The 19,775-nt window shown below is 39.7% G+C and overlaps 1 protein-coding gene across 18 annotated transcripts in view; it reads right to left on the minus strand.

Moving 5' to 3' along the window:
- Nucleotides 1–19,775, minus strand: part of EPB41L2 (erythrocyte membrane protein band 4.1 like 2) — a 206,369-nt gene that overhangs the window by 118,999 nt on the left and 67,595 nt on the right. The window contains exon 1 of one of the 18 annotated variants that reach the window (XM_036248001.1): nucleotides 7,441–7,505. The exons of 16 other annotated variants lie outside the window; for them this stretch is intronic. The gene's annotated coding sequence lies outside the window, so the exon portion shown is untranslated. Of the gene's footprint in view, nucleotides 1–4,545; nucleotides 4,588–7,440; nucleotides 7,506–19,775 lie in introns of those variants that run through there. One more of the 18 variants, XM_036248004.1, reaches the window with a different exon arrangement.

The following is a 19,775-nucleotide window of genomic DNA, read 5'->3' on the forward strand; positions in this document are numbered from 1 at the left end:
TACATTCAGAGCATGTATTTCCTCCATCTTTCTCCTTTTTAATAGAACACAAATTGCATTCAGCTTTCCTCTTCCACACGTGTGTTCAAGAGGCTGGTCCAGGCACTCATGGAGTGCCCTCCCCATGCTAGGAAGACATACACAAAGTCTGCTGGTAGGCTTCTGGGAAAAGACTCCTCTGTCTTAGAACAGCCACAGGGAAGAGAAGGCCTCTCTTCTGCCTCTGGGCATTCTTTACATGACCCGTAGAAGTGCTGCTGCCACCTTGAGTAACCCATGAGAGGAGAAAGCCTGGGGAAGACCGCAAGAGAACCACCGAGAGGACTGGAGCTCTGAGCACAGCACGTGCCAGGTCCCACGTCTGAACTTCTGTTATGTGAGACAATAGACTCCCCTATGGCTCACACAGTTCAGTTACTTGTGGTCACTATTAGCCTCTGTATGTTATATTCTGAGGCAAGCACTGGAAAATAAGCCCAAAGAAACTGGTGGTACATACAGAACCGTCTCAGATAATTATTACTCCTCACTGGGTTTTATTGCCCTCATACCAAGAGCCACAGTTGTCAAAATGTTCAATTTTTTCCATATGCTCAATTTTTAAAAACCATTAATTCTTTTTTTTTTTTTTTATCCTCATCCGAGGACATTTTTCCATTTTTTGTACAGACAGAGTGGGAGGGAGAGAGAGGAAGAGAGAGAGAGAGAGGGAAACATCGATGTGAAAGGGACACATCGAGTGGCTGCCTCCCGCACGACCGACCAGGGCCGGGGACAAACTGCAACCGAGGTACGTGCCCTTAGCGGGAATCGAACCCGGGTCTCTCCGGACCGCAGGTGGACGCTCTAACCGCTGAGCCAAACCGGCCAGGGCAAAAACCATTAATTCTTTATTCTAACAACTCTATACAAGAGTGAAACAACAACAACAAAAAACCTTAGAGTTCATCAAAGTGTAAGGTTCCCTGCATAAACTGGAGGGGTGGGGTATATGAAAAGCAAGGCATAATTTTCAATAATGTCCTATTCCAGTAGTGTGAGCATCTTATGTTAAAGCAGGCTCCTGCCACTCTCATTCAGAATTAGGTCAAGAAAGAGATCTGTGCCAGGCAAAGTCACCACAAGTAATGAGGTCATCCCAAAAATACTCTTCCCTGAAGTAAGAGCTCAATAACCAGAGGCTGTGCATGAATCATTAGGGATCCCAATATTGGACATCATCATTCTCATACTCAAAATGCACATTTGTCACATCGGGCATTCCAACAGCACACACTAACCAAGGTGACAGATACACAGAACCCTGCCGGAATTCATCAAACATGTACACTGAACTGTGTGGTAAGGAATATTGACAAGCTGCTTTCGCTCAAACTCCTTCTCTCAGATGAGGACCCAAATTTTGTAATGGCCAGAGCTTTCCGTGCGAGGAGGACTAAGCTTTGGGTAGAATAACATGGTGGTTTGCAGATCAAGTCTGGGAAGCACACACGAGGATTAGAATCCCAGGTCTCTCACTTGCCATGTACCCGTAAGCAAGTTATTCAGTCTTGTTAAGTTTCAGTTTCCTCGTATAACACAGGAATATAATACATACTCACTGGTGGCTCTAAAGATGAAATCAGGTGTTATCCATAAAGTGCCTGACATAATAAATACATACCAAATGATGGGCCACTGCCACAAGTAGGGATTCTGTGAAAAAATAAACTATGTCTGTTTTTCACTAAAAATTATAATATTAATAGTAAGCACAGGCCACTTAATAAATAACATAATGTAACAATAATAAATAATGATAATGTCAGCTATTTGCTGAGCACTGTTGTAGAGACTTAGAGACTTTGTATGTAGCAATTCCTTTCATCTTCACAATGCTTTGGGGTTGGAACTAAAATTATTCCCATAGTACAGGTGAAGAAGGTAAACAGAGAATAAATAACCTGCACAAAGCCACACAACCAGTAGATGAAGAGCCAGGATTCAAACCCAGGCTCTCCAGTTGAAGCAAGCTTATGCAATACGGCCATCAATCCCAAACAACTTCAGTACTTTGTAACTAGAGAACCTAGCAGAATGCCTGATAGTCCATCATGTGCTAAAAATAAAAATAAAAATCACCCTGGCTGGTTTGGCTTAGCGGTTAGAGCGTCGGCCTGTGGTCCACAGAGACCCGGGTTCAGTTCCCGCTAAGGGCACGTACCTTGGTTGCAGTTTGTCCCCGGCCCTGGTTGGGTCTTGCAGGTGGCAGTCACTAGATGTGTCCCTTTCATGTCGATGTTTCTCTCTCTCTCTCTCTCTCTCTCTCTCTCTCTCTCTCTCTCTCTCTCTCTCCCTCCCTCCCTCCCTCCCTCCCTCCCATTCTATCTGAACAAAAAATGGAGAAATGTCCTCGGGTGAGGATAAAAAATAATAATAATAAATTTAAATAAATAAAAATCAATAAACTATTACTAACATTTGGGGCTTTGTAATCATTAATAACATGTTCTGAACCCCCAATAAATTCCACTGACCTTCAGGATGTGGGCTGTAGCAGTACGGTAGCCCCATTTTTCAAAGGAAATGTTTCCTGAGTACTTTCCTAGCACATGTACACCTGATATCAGCAATAGAGAATAAAGAATCCTGCTCTCAGTCTAGTGGGGGACAGAAGCACAATTAGCAGTAATGTAAATTGAAACAACTTGTCATTAATTCAGAATTTTGTTGGTAACATATTCAGAAATTACTACTAGTTTGAAAAGTTGACAGTTTTCTTAAAAACTACTACTGTCATCTCTTCAGGAAGTCATACAATGGTCCCTCAGTGGAAATGTTGGTTAAACACTCATCTAACACAAATAGGCATCATGCTTTTTAAAAGCATTTTATTCTTATTCTTTTTTTTCCCCCTTTACTGATTTTTTTACAGAGAGGGGGAGCGAGAGAGAGAGAGAGAAAGAGAGAAAGAAATATCGATGAGAGAGAAAGAACATTGATTGGCTGCCTCCTGCATGCCCTCCACTGGGGATCTGGCCCACAACCTGGGCATGTGCCCTGACTGGGAATTGAACTGGTAACCTCTTGGTGCATGGGTCTATGCTCAACTACTGAGCCACACCCGCCGGGCTTTATTCTCATTCTCAATTGTATTTACTCCCTAGTTAAACTCAAGTAACTTAAATTAAGAGCCAAATAAAATAGTACTGGTTATAAATTTCCTTAACATTCAAAATTCAAAATAAATTTCATTGTTAAATTGGCTAGAATGACTATTCCCTCAATAGGAAAAAAAAGTGGCTAAAGGATGAGTATAGAGTTAACAGAAAAACAAATACAAGGAACGCATAAACATATAAAAAGATGTTTTACTCATTGTAAAAGCAGTACAAGCTAAAAATTCAGAATGGAAGAGTCTAAAAGCTTAATCACGCCAGCACTGAACATGGCTGTGGGAAGGAACAGAGACATTCCCGTATACTTTCGGGTGCAAGAATAAATTGGTACTGACCAAATGGAAGTCAATTTGCCAACAGCCAAAATTCCAAATGTGTACACAACTAAACCAGTAATCCTGCTTGTGGGAATGTATCCTACAGATACATTTGCACATGAGTGAAGTAATTATGTACAGATGATTCAGTGTAACACTGTTTATAAAGAAAAAGATCAATGTCTATCAATAGGGGACATTATCCTATATTCACACACACAAAAAAAGGGTTTCTATCCCAGTTACAGAAATATGTCCAACTTACATTGTTAAGTACAAAAAGACTCAGATAGCACCTAGGATATGCTACCTTATGGGCTGCAAACAGTATGTGTTAGAAGTATACATCTGTGAATACACGTGCACATACTTGCCTGTAAACTCAAAGAAAACAGGGAAGGACGCAGAAGACTAACGACAGTGATATGGGACATGGTGGATGGCACTGGGTAGATGGGGTCCCGAAGTGCAGACGGGAGAAAAAGTTTTCACTGAGCAGTTCGTACAAACTGAAGCACTTAAATACTTTATGAGGAAGACAATATTTATGCATTAAGATATCTAATGCATTAAGTGAACCCAGCTTGGTCGGTCTGCTTCCTTGGAGACAAACCAAATGCCACAACTGCCATAAACTCTGTCCACTGTCACGCATACTTCACAAACCCACCCTTAACCTGTACACACCACTTTTCCTAAAGCTCCAAACCTAAACTTTTAGAGCAGCCAGACAGCTTCTTTTAAGTCTATCAATTCTTCATTAAAAACATAAACAAATACACATATAGTTCCTGAGAAAACCTTGCTAGTTTTTTATCCTTCTGCCCTAGGGGTGGAGATGAAACAGCGAAGTGTCTTTTGCTAACAATAATATTGGCGCATATGCATCTGGGCCAAAAGGATTATTCCTATTTTCTGCTGTAGAAGTGGAAATAGGGCACTTGGATTTCTCTGGAATTTGAGGAAATTTTTAAAAGGAGAGTAAAACACAATGGGAAGACACTTATTAAATTTCTAAGCTGGTCATACATAAACATTCTGAACCTGTCAGCAGCTTCTTCCTCACTTACAGGCAAAAGCAGGAACTCCACTGGCCAGACAAGCACAAGGATGTCATGTTTCCTGTCCACACCTTCTCCCGGCCCACATCTGTTCCTCTGCTCCCGTGAAGAGAGTGAGAGTTTGTGCGATGAGTAACCACATGTTCCTATGCAGCAGTATGCATCCGGTGGCTTCTCGATAAATGTGTGATGCTCCTAGTTCTGGGAACATTTACTTGGACCGCCATCATATAGTGTTCTACACAACAGAAAAATACACTGTGCAGTTTCCTCCAGTGACATCATTACCAGGCTCAAAACAGAGCAAAGCCAACACCAACAATCTCTCAGGGTCTGAACAGATCCTGGGGAGTATACATACGTTCTCTGAGCTCATCCCACAACCTTCTGCGTAGAAGCCTCACCCAGCCCATCATAAAACACACCTGTATTAAGTGGTAATCTACAACCAGTCTAACACTATTCCTGGGTGAATCAAACTCTAAATTCTTTAGCTAAAAAATAACAGTGGTTCAAGAGGCTTTCCCCAAATAAGCTAACAACAAATCCATCAAGGTTAACTGCACAGGATAAATGCACAGGCTGCAGACGCTGCATTTTAATAGGTCATAAGACAAAAGCTTGTCAAAGTTAATCAACTTCCCACACTGTGACAAGGCCACCAAGCTGGAGCCTACACTGATCTCACACTTTCAAATCCTCTTCTCCGCCAGCTTTGGAACACTGCAGTTGACAGGCATAAATATCTAAACCTTGTCCAAAAATGTAATTCATTTGGTAAATTTTGGTCATTAAATCTACTGCCATTTTAAATATTTACAGCACTACCAAAAGTAAAAAGAGACTATAAACGGAAAGATTTTTCTAGCTTAGGTAAACTGATCCAAATGTCGACGCTAGTCCTCTGGTCGGGCAGCAGAAGGTGCCTTGTAGACTGTTAGCATATGGACCCTCCAAACCTGGCATGATAGGAACAACTCTCCCCAAGTGGGAAAAGCAGTAACTACAATGGAATTACAGACATGTCCATTTGGAATGCTTAAAACTCATTTTTTAAAAATTTCTACTCTGAGCACTAGTTTAGCTCTAGACTACATGACTTAGTAAGAGCTTCAAATAACTACGTTTTAGGTGATGCTGGTTAGGACAAGTTTTTAATTCAACTAAATATATCTTTCTTTGGAGGCAAGATTGTCAAAATTCAAACATCTGTAAACATGATTTGGTAGAGGATCCTGCTGGAGAATATTCCAGGCATTCAACCTTCGAGTCCACCAAAACATTCAGGCAAACTAAGTGTCAACACTTAAAATTTCCCTTTCCAGTATTATCCTAAGTGAAAGAAGCCAAGCAGAAAAAGACAAATACCACATGATCTCACTTATATACGGAATATAATGAACATAACAGTCTGAGGAATACAGTACACCCAGACACATGGAAGTAGGGCACAGACTGACATCCCTCAGAAGAGGAGGTGGGGGGGGTGGGAAGAGATAAACCACAGAACTTATATGCATGTATGCATGACCAATGGACACGGACAACTAAGCCGGGGACGGGGCGGAGGTGGGGTGGGGTGGGGTGGGGGGTGCCAATGGGGTAAAAAGTTAAAATATCTGTAACAAAAAAATAAATAAAAAAAAAAAAATTTCCCTTTCCAACTTCTTTGTGATCCAGCTATAATGTTAAACTGGATGTCATCAATACATCCTATTATGTGTACAGAAACACCACAAAGGAGAGGGGGACAGGATGGGGGTAGGGAAGGGGCCTATGACTGCATCAGCAGCACCTCTACAGTTATTTATTGCCACACCCAAGGTGCCAATAATTTAAAGAGACAATTCCTTCTTGACCTAAAAATATAAAACAAACTTCCTAAGTACAAATACACCCCACCCCCACCCCAAATTACTTCAGTGGTGTGAGAGCAGTCCCTGAAGTGTCAACAATAAGAAGGAATTTGCCGACATCATCCCCCCCACCCATCACAGTACTACTGCTTTCCATTGTTAGAAATTAGCATCGAAACAAGGTTCTCTGTGAAAAAAGGTTGTGGGACTGTAGATTATATCAAGAAAAATCATGAAGACAATTTTTTCTAAGTCTGGATGTCAGTATCTGAGTAACATGATGAGTTTTTTACATTTGTTCAATGGGACAACAGATTAAATATTCAGTAAAATAATTTGTTGAGACCTGTCCTTATTAAACCAATATCATACTTAGATTGTAAAAACAGCAAAACGATATATGATTTTTGATAACTGTTAATGGCCACTAATTTGCAGATACTAAGACATGTGAATTCAAATCTCAGCTAGCCACAGTACTCTCAATCAATCCAGTTAGCATGAAAATGAAGCATCTTAAAATTCAATTTAAATCTGTCCTCCTTTAACATGTTTAAAAAAAATAACTAAACAGTATTAACCTTACATAATCCTCAATGTAATTTAGGAATAATTAACTTTCATATAGTGTATTGCACTACTGAATATATTACTGTAAAACAGCAAGATAAGTATATAATATAAAGCAACTAGTTTCATTATTCTCACAGGGCAAACCTGAAAAGGCAGTTAAAGATAACCTAACAAAATTCAATATTTTCTTAGAAAAATGCAAACAAGTGGTCTAAAACTAAACTCTGACTACACACACAAAAATACTTTTCATAGGACTTAGTTCAAACATAACTGAACATATTCCCTTTCCAAACAGTGTATTTACCCAGATTCCATCTACTCTATACGTTAGCATTTTCCACATTTTCAGTCCTCTGAATACTGAAACTCTCAAAGGCAAGCTTCCTTCAAAAGCAAAACAATCAAGCATAGACAATAAAACCCAACTGCTGCAACACAAATTTCCTAAAAACCTCCCTCTTGAAATACATACGCAGCTTTTAAGAACATCCAGCACGTTGTCTGCTGTTCCCTGTCATTAGAAGGCTGTGGAAAGCTGATGGAAATCCAGTCTGCAAAAGCTTAATGAGCAAGACCAGCCCCACCCAGCCAGACCCCGCTGGAGAAGGGCATGCTCAGTAGAAAAGCCCAGCTTGGTTCCAAGTTACTTCATTCCTCAGCTAGAAAATCCAAATGAGTCAAAGAAAAAGTCATCTTCCTGCTGCCTGCTCTACCCACTAAGTGAAGAAAGTTCACATAAAGAATATTTTTAATGACACAACCGTAATTCTGTGATAATTTTTAGAATTCTATTATTGCAGGAAATTCTATTATTGCAGTTTTTGTGGATATGATTTTTACTTTGCTTTCGGTCTCTTCCCCTCCATTATGTTTTTATTTTGTTCCACCCTACGAATAGAAACCAAAAGTATATGTATACAATGTATGGTCTAATCATCTTCATTTATAAACCACTAAAAACCAATGTAATACATTTCCAGATACAGAAAAACCCTACAAATATAGTCCAGTTTTAATATATAAAAAGAAATATCAATTTTGATGCATTTGTAAAAGAATTTGCTTATTCATTTCACAATGTATTTAAAAATAAAGGCTCATTTCAATGTAGAGTTATAGGTTCCAAAGCTGATGCCTGTTTTATTTTATTGTCAACCCTGCATTGAGAAATGATTGGTAAATCATATATCGGTCTGTCATGCAACTATACATATATATGAAAGCAAAGTAAATGTAAAGTCACTAAAGAAAAACATGTTGTTTTTAAGATTCAGGTCAGAGAAATCTGAGAAACAATTAATCTTCCCTAATTCTACAATACTAATCCCTCATTCGCTTTACATTTCCACAATTTAAATTCAAGTTGTTGAGTTTTTTTCTCCCCAATGTGGATATTTATATTAACCAATAAGGACCAAAACAGACTCTGGATCCCGGCATGCATTTTTTTTAAAATTTATCTTTATTGTTGAAAGTATTACAGATGTCCCTCCTTTTTCTCCCCATTGACACCCTCCTCCCCACTGCCACCGCCCCTGCCTTCACCACACTGTTGTCTGTGTCCACTGGTTACGCATATATGCATATAAGTTCTTTGGTTTATCTTTTCCCATCCCCTATCCCCCTACCCTCTGAGGTTCATCAATCTGTTCCTTACTTCATATGCCTGAATTGATTTTGTTCATCTGTTTAATTTGTTCATTAGATTCTACAAATAAGTGAGATCATGTGATACTTGTCTTTCTCTGACTGGTTTATTTCACTTAGCATAATACTCTCCAGGTCCCTCCACGTTGTCTCAAAGGGTAAGAGATCTTTCTTTCTTACAGCTGCATAGTATTCCATTGTGTACATGTACTACAGCTTTTTTATCCCCTCATCTATTGATGGGCACTTGGACCGTTCCCAGATCTTAGATATTGTAAATAGCGCTGCTATGTACATAGATAGAGGTGCATATATTTCTTCTGATTGGTGTTTCAGGCTTCTTAGGATATATTCCTATAAGTGGCATCACTGGATCAAATGGCAGTCCCATTTAATTTTTTGAGGAAACACCATATTGTTTTCAATAGTGGCTGCACCAGTCTGCATCCCCACCAGCAGTGTACTAGAGTCCACTTTCTCCACACCCTCGCCAGCACTTGTTTGACGATTTGTTGATGACAGCCATTCCAGCAGGTGTGAGGTGATACTTCATTGTTGTTTTAATTTGCATCTCTCTGATAATTAGTGATGTTGAGCATTTTTCCATATGTCTCTTGGCCATTCTTATGTCCTGATTGGAGAAGTATCTACTACTCAGGTCCTCGACCCATTTTTTAATTGGATTCTTTGTCTTTTGTTGAGTTGTATGAGTACTTTATGTATTTAGGAAATTAACCCCTTATCCAATATATTATTGGCAAACATGTTCTCCCATACAGCGGTTTTCCTTTTCATTTTGATGCTGGTTTCTTTTGCTGTGCAGAAGCTTTTTAGTTTAAAGTAGTCTCATCTATTAATTTTTCCCTTTGTTTCTCTTATCCTTAGCAATATATCGGCGAAAATTCTGCTACGTGTGATGTCTGAGATTTAGCTGCCTATTTTTTCTTCTAGGATTTTTTATGGTTTTACGAGTTATATTTAGTCTTTTATCCATTTTGAGTTTATCCTTGTGTATAGTGTAAGTTGGTTTAGTTTCACTTTTTTGCATGTACCTGTCCAATTTTTCCAGCACCACTTACTGATGAGACTCTTTACCCCACTGTGTGCTCTTACCTTGCCAAATATTAATTGAGCATAATGTGTTGGGTCAATTTCTGGGTTCTCTATTCTGTTCCACTGACCGATATGCCTGTTCTTGTGCCAGTACCAGGCTGTTTTGATTACCATGGATTTATAGTATAACCTGATATCCAGTATTGTGATCCAACTTTGTTCTTCTTTTTCAAGTCTGCTGTGGCTATTCGGGGTCTTTTTTGGTTCCACATAAACTTTTGGAATATTTATTCAAGATCTGTGAAATATGCCATTGGTGTTTTGATAGAGATTGCACTGAATCTACAGATTTTTTTGGTTAGTATGGCTATTTTAATGATGTTGATTCTTCCAATCCATGAATAGGGTATATGCTTCTACCTTTTTATATCTTCCTCTGTTTCTTTTCTCAATGTCCTGTAGTTTTCTGAGAACAGGTCTTTTATCTCCTTGGTTAAGTTTATTCCTAGATATCTTAATTTTTTTGTTGCAATGGTAAATAGGATTATTTTTTAGTTTCTCTGAGTGTTTATTATTGGTGTATAAAAATGCCAGTGGCCCTGGCCGGTTTGGCTCAGCGGTTAGAGCGTCGGCCTGCGGTCCAGAGAGACCCGGGTTCGGTTCCCGCTAAGGGCATGTACCTCGGTTGCAGTTTGTCCCCGGCCCTGGTTGGTCGTGCGGGTGGCAGCCACTCGATGTGTCCCTTTCACGTCGATGTTTCTCTCTTTCTCTCTCTTCCTCTCTCCCTCCCATTCTACCTGAACAAAAAATGGAGAAAATGTCCTCGGGTGAGGATAAAAAAAAAAAAAAATTGCCAGTGAATTCTGGATTGTTAATTTTGTATCCTGCTACTTTACTGAATTTATGAATTTATTTATTAAATCTAGCAGTTTTTGGTAGAATCTTTAGGGTTTTCTATGTACAATATTATGTCATCTGCAAATAATGACAATTTCACTTCTTCCTTTCTAATTTGGATGTCTTTTATTTTTTCCTCTTGTCTGACCATTGTGGCTAAGATTTCCAGCACTATGTTGAATGAGAGTGGTGAAAGCAGACATCCCTGTCTTGTTCCTCTTCTTAAGGGAAATGCTTTTAGTGTTTGCCCATTGAGTATGACGCTGGAATGCACAGGCTTGCATTTTTACAACTTCAAGCTGCTACCATATTGCTCTCCTATCAAGCAGTTCCGATGTCAACTAATAAGTATTATATGTTCACATTCACCTACAGCCGTCTTTTTTTTAAAAAATACAAAAGAGATGTCTTTTTTAATTACAAAGAAAACACTTTTGATACTTAAATAAAAGGAAGATGTTACCTGGACCAACTAGTAGAGAAAAGGTAAAGTATGCTTTATGGGAATTTATTGAAAATGTTTCAATAGCAACTAGCTATGAAGAGATTAATCTCCTTCAAAATGAACAAATATGAAACCTTTTTTTAAGTCATTCTATATAGCCCTGGCCGGTGTGGCTCAGTTGGTTGAGTGTCATCCCATACACCAATAGGGCACTGAATCAATTCCTGGTCAGGGCACATGCACAGGTTGCAGGCCTGATCCCCAGTAGGGGCTGTGCAGGAGGCAACTGATCAACAGATGTTTCTCCCTCTCTTTATCCCTTTCTCTCTCTTTAAAATCAATAAATACATATTTTTTAAAAAGTCATTCTATATAGCGGAAGTAGGTACATTTCACTATGCACCACAGAGTTTTTACTGGTTCACAAAAGGAGAATTTGGTGAGTTTTTAGTAGAGCCAATTTTATTTAATTCAAAGTACTAATAATCTTTTATTTTATGTTCTTCCTACTTTTTAAATGTTATATGTATTTTTAATAAATACTGTAGTACATGACAGATTTATTTCAATATACTTACTTGGAAAAATATTGGCTTCAAGCCTTTTCCTGAAATGTGTTGCTCCACAGAATCCAGAAGTCGGGAACCACTGACATGTCACTGAGCCCTGTGAGGTTAACAATGGTGGATCTCCAGTCCAGCCCAGACTTCTCTCATCACCCCTGTGTGTCCTGCCCTCTTAACTCCCTGGCTGCTAGGACTGAATTGTATCCCTGCAAAATTCATATGTTGAAGCATTACCCTCCCCAGTGTGATGATATTTGGAGATGGGACCTATGGGGAATAATCAGATTTAGATGAAAACACAAGGGTGGACACCATCATGACAGAATTAGTGCCTTTGTAAGAAAAGACACCAGAGAGTTAACGCATTATTTCACCCTCTCCTGCTCTCTCTCACCTCATCATGTGAGGACAAAGAGAGAAGCTGGCCATCTGCAAGCCAAGAAGGGAGTCCTCACCAAAAACCAACCATGCTGGCAACCTTGATCCAGCCTCCAGAACTGTGAGAAAAGAAATCTGTTTAGGCCACTCACTGTGTAGTCTCTTGTTATAGCAGCCGAAGCTAAATGCTACTGGTCAAGTTCCTCTGCTGGCTTCAATGTAAAAGATCCTGCTTGTAAGACACCTGAATCTCATTATTCAAAGATTAAGAGAACTAAGAAAGTTTTGTGACACTGTGATCTGGAAACAAAAGAAACCTCATTAATACAGTAGATAAAAAGAGCACCCACAGAATTTAAATGAGTTTCCAAACTTATACTCAGTAAGTGGTAGAGCCAGAATTTCTACCAAATTGGTTTGTCTTCAAAGCCAATGCTAGTGACATTGGTGTTATAGCGGTGAGCACAGCTGTCTTCCAAAATCAATGGCACTTTTCCACCAATGCTGCATTATCTCTATTTTTACATGCTTGTCTTCCAGATGAGTAAACTGAACCCAAAGAAGTGAAGTAACTTATATAAGATTACTCAGTGGGTTACTGGCAAATAAATACATAAACCAAGTTCAGTATCATTCAAATAATTCATTTCCAGGAAGATTTTAAACACATTTAAGTACACAAAATACACTGGTTGAAACATCTACATGTCTTAATACTGTGTATAAATTGTTAATATGGCCCTGGCCGGTTTGGCTCAGCAGTTAAGCATTGGCCTGCGTGTGGTCCAGAGAGACCCAGGTTCGGTTCCTGCTGGGGGCACGCAGCTCGGTTGCAGTTTGTCCCCGCAGGGCCCTGCGGGTGGCAACCATTCAATGTGTCCCTTTCACATCGATGCTTCTCTCTCTCTTCCTCCCAATCTATCTGAACAAAAAGTGGAAAAATGTCCTCGGGTGAGGATAAAAAAAAGAAAACAATTGTTAATATGAATTTATATCTATCACATCTGTCTTGGAAAGACCCTAACTAGCCATGTTTTGGCAATCTCATTATTGCACTAGAAAGAGAAATTTGAGATTTATCTCAGAATACTATTTTTTAAGGATTCAAAGGACTTTGCTGGGATTAAAGTGGACCGTTTTTCCTATATTTGTATATGTAGTTTGTGTACAAATAGAATTTTACCTTAAACCCAGTATCAAAATTTCTTCACTATCTAAAACTATCCTACCTCTTGCCTTCATGGGGACAAAAAAAGGAACTGGATAAGATGTAAAGGACCCAAAAATCTGCTGGGTTACTTATACCTTAAAACCAAATTCTGTGCAGAAAATAAAGTTGTTGGTGTTGCAGAAAACAAGGAGGAAGATGGTTCCCTCCAGTCTCCCCACCTTTGTTCATCTAGTCTCCCTTTGAGAAGCAATCATCGTCTGGCATGCAAGGAAAAAACACAGACACAATTTTCTAATATAACCCTAAAATAACCTCAAAAGTACTCCAAACAAACCTGTTCTTTGATTCTACTAATTTCACAAGGAATCTAATCTTCCCAGACATCGCGCAAGACTCCACTTCCTGAACAAACAAGGAGAAAAGTTTTAGGACTTTCAATCAGGAAGAACTTCAACTGGTCTATAAAATGTCCTCACAGCCCACATTTCATAGAATCGCTGCTATCCAACGTCAGCAAGCGGGAAGGGGTGGGGGGCACTCTAGTTCCATGGCTTCCCTGTAAGCTCTCTTCTGACCACACCCCACCACAGTTTAACTTCTCTCAGGCTCTAAATCCAGAATAATTTGCACAACTGGTCATGAGTCATTCGCAAAATGTGTTCAAGTCTTTAAAAATGTAACCTTAGGAAGAACTATACATTTGTGAAACCCTGAGAAAGACACGCTGTATGACCCCAGATTTTCACAGAAAGTTGGAAAGAGAATAGGTGCAGGTGCACAGGGAGTGGGGAGGGAGGAGTGGTGGTTTGGAATCTGCAGTCAAAGTTAATGTTTTAAAACTAAAAACTGTTAGGACAAAGTTAAGTCTATTTTTTAACTAAAAAAGTCAAAAGCATCACTCTGAGAATTACACATTCAGATCAGTACAGTAATCCAGCATTTACTTTAAAATGTATTATTTTCAAGGAACTTATATGCATAACCAATGGACACGGACAATAGTGCAGTGAAGGCGAGGGTGGGGTGGAAGTGGGGAGGAGGGTGTCAAAGGGGTTAAAAAGGGAGACAACTATAATACTTTCAACAATAAAAATACATTTTAAAAAGTGTTTCATTTTCATTCCACATGTCTAAGAAATAGCTGCTGAGTTCCGTTTTTGCACCAGACACTGGTCTAAGCCCTTACCACTAGAAAGTTCTTCCTCATACCAACCAACCCTCAGGGAATTCAGTCTAGCAGGGAAGACAGATACATAAACAAATAATTATACCACATGTGATAAGGGCTATAACAGAGGTACAGCAAAGGCAGAACAAAACGGACAGCTCCCGAGGGGAGGTCAAGGAAGCCATCATAGGCTCACAGTGTTTAGGCTCATTCATCTCATTTTAAATGTACAACAGTTACTGCTAATGTGGTAATGACACCCCCTTGCCAAAGGAACTAAAGAAATAAAATAAAAGCACCTATCACAAAGCCCATCAGATACAAAACAGAAACAAGTATCTTGCTAACACCTATACAACACCCTACTTATGACTGAGCAAAATGGGGTGTTTGTAGAATAAATACATTCTCAGCATTCACGTACCTCTAGCCCCTGCCTTTCACAGCTGGAGGACCTGAGACCAGAAGTCAGGCTGCTTGTTCAGGTTACACAGAAATCAGTTGTAGAACCCAGGCTAGATTTCAGATTCTGGCTAATAATTCCAATGCCTTTCCCTATGTAGACTGCCCAGCCCGGATGAGAAGAAAAGGGGAGAATGGGGAGTAGAGAGGTCCTTTGAGGCTGTCCAAGGGCCAGAAAAACACAAAGCCCTGACACAAGCATCCAGCAGACCTCAAAAGCACCCACCCTCTGGACCCAAGAAAATCCCTACACCCTCCCACTCCTAAAACTAATTATAAATTTCAAAAAAAATAGAAGCTATTGCCAAGAGATTATCAACTCTTCCCGACTAGAAAGACCATTAAATTAAATTCATACTCAGTCTGGATGTAGCCTCATATTGCCACTTAGCTAAGCCTGTAAAATGAAGGTACCGGCAGATAATCTGCCTATACAACAGGGTTGTTGTGAGGAACACAGGAGAACCACCACTATAGCTACTAATCAAGTGCACGATGCTAAATGAATGCAAGCTACTATTAAACATAAAATTTCTTTGGTCAAAAAAATTCATCTAAGCTTTCCCCTAGAAATGGTTGAATATATAGGTTTAGTTTTATTTTTTTTTAATCAAACATTAATATATAGTAATCTCCTACCAATTACATTGATCGATTTTTCCCACCAGTCATGGAAGAAAAACTGTTTCCCTCACGCTAATCCACCCTCCATAATTTCCCTTCTTTCCTTTTCCTTTTTCTCCTTTCCTTTAAAGGGGTCCCCACCTCTCCAAGAGGCCCAACTAAAACCACATAAAGAGGAAACATGTAAACAAGGCTCCTGTCAAAAAAATGTGTTGTATATAGTTGAACACAGCTTCTACCAGGGCAAGCCAAGGAAATGTTAAGGTATATGGAGTAAGTAGGGCACAGTTACACATCATGTCCTGGGGAGGTACAACTCCATCTGGGGCCTTCTCCTCACTTCGCCTGCATCACACGTCTTTCCTCTGCCTGATATGTACCTCTGCATGGTACGGGCACTTGTTTGAGAACCCAGAATACTTTCAGCCCTTCACAACTTTATTAGCTCCATAATCTGAAAGTGTAGCTTCATCTTTCTTTCTTTCTTTCTTTTTTTTAATCCTCACCCGAGGACATTTTTCCTTTTTTGTTCTGGTAGAGTGGGAGGGAGAGACAGGAACAGAGAGAGCGAGAGAGAGAGAAACATCGATGTGAAAGGGACACATTGAGTGGCTGCCACCCGCACGACCAACCAGGGCCGGGGACAAACTGCAACCGAGGTACACGCCCTTAGCGGGAACCGAACCCGAGCCTCTCGGGACCGCAGGTCGACGCTCTAACCGCTGAGCCAAACTGGCCAGGGCCGTAGCTTCATCTTTCAAACCCAACTCTCCAAATTTGAATTATGAGAGAAAACCCGAAGCACGGTGTTAATATGTTCTCAATCCACACACACTACCTACCCAAATCAAAAGACAAAGACTATCTAACAGCAACCAGAGTACTCAACATTATCTTTCTCTATGCAATCTTGATTTTAATTCTGTACTTTTGGGTTTTGCAATGATCCAATTCATCCGGTGAGGAATGCTCTCTGCTTACTGATAGCTGCTATGGATAAAACTTGGCACCAGCAGTGGAAAAGAAGGGCACTTAAATAAGTAACTGTACTTCAAAGAAAGTAAGAGTTAGAATATAGGCATGAAAAATTCAACAGCAACTGACTTGATGAGGGAAGAATGCTTCCCAATGTGACACCTGAGCTGACCCTGAAGGACAAGAAGGAGCTACCTGGGCCACTTATAAGTGGGTACACTCCTCCCCATGGGAACTGTAAGTGAAGGACACAAGATCATAAAAGATAACTGTTTTGTAGAGAATGGTTAAGTACCTCATCTGCTGGGAACAAAGGTGGGAGTGGAGGAGAGGGGCAGGGAAGCAGGCAAATGAGTGAGCAGTATGCTAAAGCGCAGATGTTTTCATTCTATCCTGTAGGCCGTGGAAAACGACATCAACTTTGCATTTCTGGAGGATTACTTTGGCAGTCCTGGACGAACAAGTGACACAATGAAAGGAAACTGGTTAAGATGATGCTCCAGGGATCCAGGAATCAGCATCTAAACTAAGACAGGCGACAGAGATGCCAAGGAAGAGACGGAGTCAATAAATAGTAGGTAAAATGGACAGGATTCGATCATGAATTGGATGGCTGAAGCAGGGAGAACAAAGATCCCATATTCTTGGCAGTAAAAGGTCAGACAGTGGTACCAGTTAGACAGGGATATCAAAAATAGTGGGAAACAGGGATAAAAGAAGCACAAACTTCTACTTTTACTGCCTTTGAACTGAAGTGACCGACCACAATCAGGATGGTTGGAGACGTGTCTGAACAACAGTGCCCGGGTTTCCATGCTAAGATTTGCAGCTACTTCATCCATGAGTGTTATTTGAAGCCATAGAAGCTGATGACACCCCAGGCAAACAGAGTAAGAAAAATGCTCATAAATCCCCAGCCGGAAAGCAAAGAACCTATACAGGAGGCTGGGAAGGTTCAGCTTAAGAGAAAAAACAGCAGAGCAAGAAAGAACTGCCAAAAGATAAGAGTCAAGCGGGGAGGCCTGGGCAACATGGAGGCCAAGGGCAGACTGCCCAGACACCAGTAAGGTTTACAAGTGGCAGGAAAAGACCACTGGGAACCTCCAAGAGCAGCTTCACCGGGTGATGGCAGAAAAAGCCAACTGGCTATGAAAAATATGGAAGAGAGGAGAGTAGGAGATGAGTGTGAATTGACCTGAAGTTCAGTGATAAAAGGCTAGAGAGAAGGAAGTCACTGCAAGGTTGTGGAAGATGAAGTATGGGAGGTGTTTTGATCGGGGCCGGCTTTCAGTGGGAGAGACAAAGAGGGAAGAGTTTGAAGACATACAGGAGAAAGAGGAAAATGGGCATTAGGTAGTTCAGAAGAGAGAGAAGAAAAAGGATCAAAACTACAAGAGAAGGGTTTAAACTGGGACAGCAGGAGGAACACCTCTACCTCACAGACCCAAGGGAAGGGACCTGAACATAGACATGGGCTGGGCGAGGACAGGGTTGACGAAAGCTAGAGAGACAGGAGCATCTGAAGCCCTGTTTTCCATTCCAAACAGCTTTGATAACTTTGGAGCATTTAAGGGGAGGAGGGAAGGCAGACAGGGAGAAAAGTGAAAATTCTGAAGAAAATATAGTCAATCTCCTAGGATATATTCAATGATTCAGAATAGGTTAAACTGAATAATTCTCAACATGAGAAGTCATTGAAGTTTTAAATTTTTCAAACTTTGTTTGGGATTCCCTGCATAATCTAATGTGTCACGTGACTTGTAAATCAGTATCTAGAAAATTACCCAGAAGAATATAACCAAATAAATTCCACCTTCACATAAGTGTAGAGGCAGAAAAGACGTTAAAATAACACTGCAATCGCAAGGTTTGAAGAGAGGTGATTTGTTTTAATCATGCTGTGTGCCAAGAACTTGGCTAAATGTATTTTACAAGATACAGTGAATTACAACTACAATTCCTATGCTCAAACTGTGAGGCCTGTGTCTCCAGTCAAATGCCAGTTTAAAAGACAAGACAATGAAGACCACCGTCCCCACCAGAACCCCATAAGAATATGTGAAAGGTTATAAAACAAACCTCCTTTTATAGAGTTGAATCCTTTCCAGGGTGGGCCTTTAAGACACTCTGACAGTACACACAAATACTATCTCTGGAATGAAACCAAAAAGGCACAGCTGCAAGACATCTTCCACTGAAGTTGTAACTGACTCAATAGCTGTTCTTCCTTTGAGCAAGAGTCTATAAAAGCCAGAAGCAGAGCGTTCTCTCCTACAAACTGTTCAGTGGAACCACTTTCTCCTGCTCTAAATTCTAATTTTATTAAAAAGCTAAAATGGACAGAATGGCTGGTATAACGTCATGATACATTTGTAAAAGATAATATAAATAAAACTGGAAAAAAAGTACCTATATATGGTTTTCATTAAGAAAAATTACAATCCATCACCATCACAAACAGGAAATTTGGATTGGCCTTAGAATTTTTTCCCCCAAACCTCTAAGGAGTAACAGTGACCAAAAGAATTCAGATGATTAGTATCAGTATTCTCAATACTGATGTATTTTGAACTTACGACAACTGAATTATTTATAAGTTAAAGATAAAAAAGTCAGACATTTAAAAACCGATTATGAATAACTCCAACATAAGAAAAAACAATTCAGGTAACTAAATCAATGCCTTATTTGTGATGCTTTTCCTGCTGTAGATTTGACTACGTTTCTATAGCAACAACAACAAATACTCCTATACAAATACTTCTGCAGCCAAGATGAAAACCAATAACCACTTCTCTAGTTCATTTCTATTATGGCTTCCAACAAAAAATTCACCCTTCCTAAACTTCACTCCAGAAACTGCAAAACCTAAGGCTTAACTATGTAACAGTTTCAGTTAACCACAACTGTCAGATAGCCTCAAATTCTTCAGAAGGGAAGTTCATGACAAAGAAGGTATAATTCCATTACTTCTTTATTTAAAACTCATTCTGAACAACCAAAACGACAAAAGACGGAAAGTAACTACTAACAAATGACTTACTTAAAAAATCATATAAATTCTAGAGGAAAAGAATGCTAAAAACTTCGTGCCAAAATATAAAGAATTCAATATTTTAAAGCCAAAAGATAAGCACATTTATCTGTATAAGTTTCTGACATGTTTTCAAAATCTTTTGTTGGCGCTATTGTTTTGAAGCAAACTCAGTATTTTAGCAACAGAAATAGACCTACCCATTTTGTGAGCAAGCTCACTGTTGATGCTTTACATACATCCTTTATGCCTCAAAACACCTATGCATGCCTCAAAACACCTATGCAAGCAAGTTCATTCTATACGTGAATAAAATGAGACTCAGAGAAAGCAAATAATGTGCCTTACTAAGCATGGAATGCAAAGTAGCTTAGTGGTTAATTGTCA

This window comes from Molossus molossus, unplaced genomic scaffold, assembly GCF_014108415.1.
Source record: "Molossus molossus isolate mMolMol1 unplaced genomic scaffold, mMolMol1.p scaffold_m16_p_8, whole genome shotgun sequence".
Taxonomy (NCBI): Eukaryota; Metazoa; Chordata; class Mammalia; order Chiroptera; family Molossidae; genus Molossus; species Molossus molossus.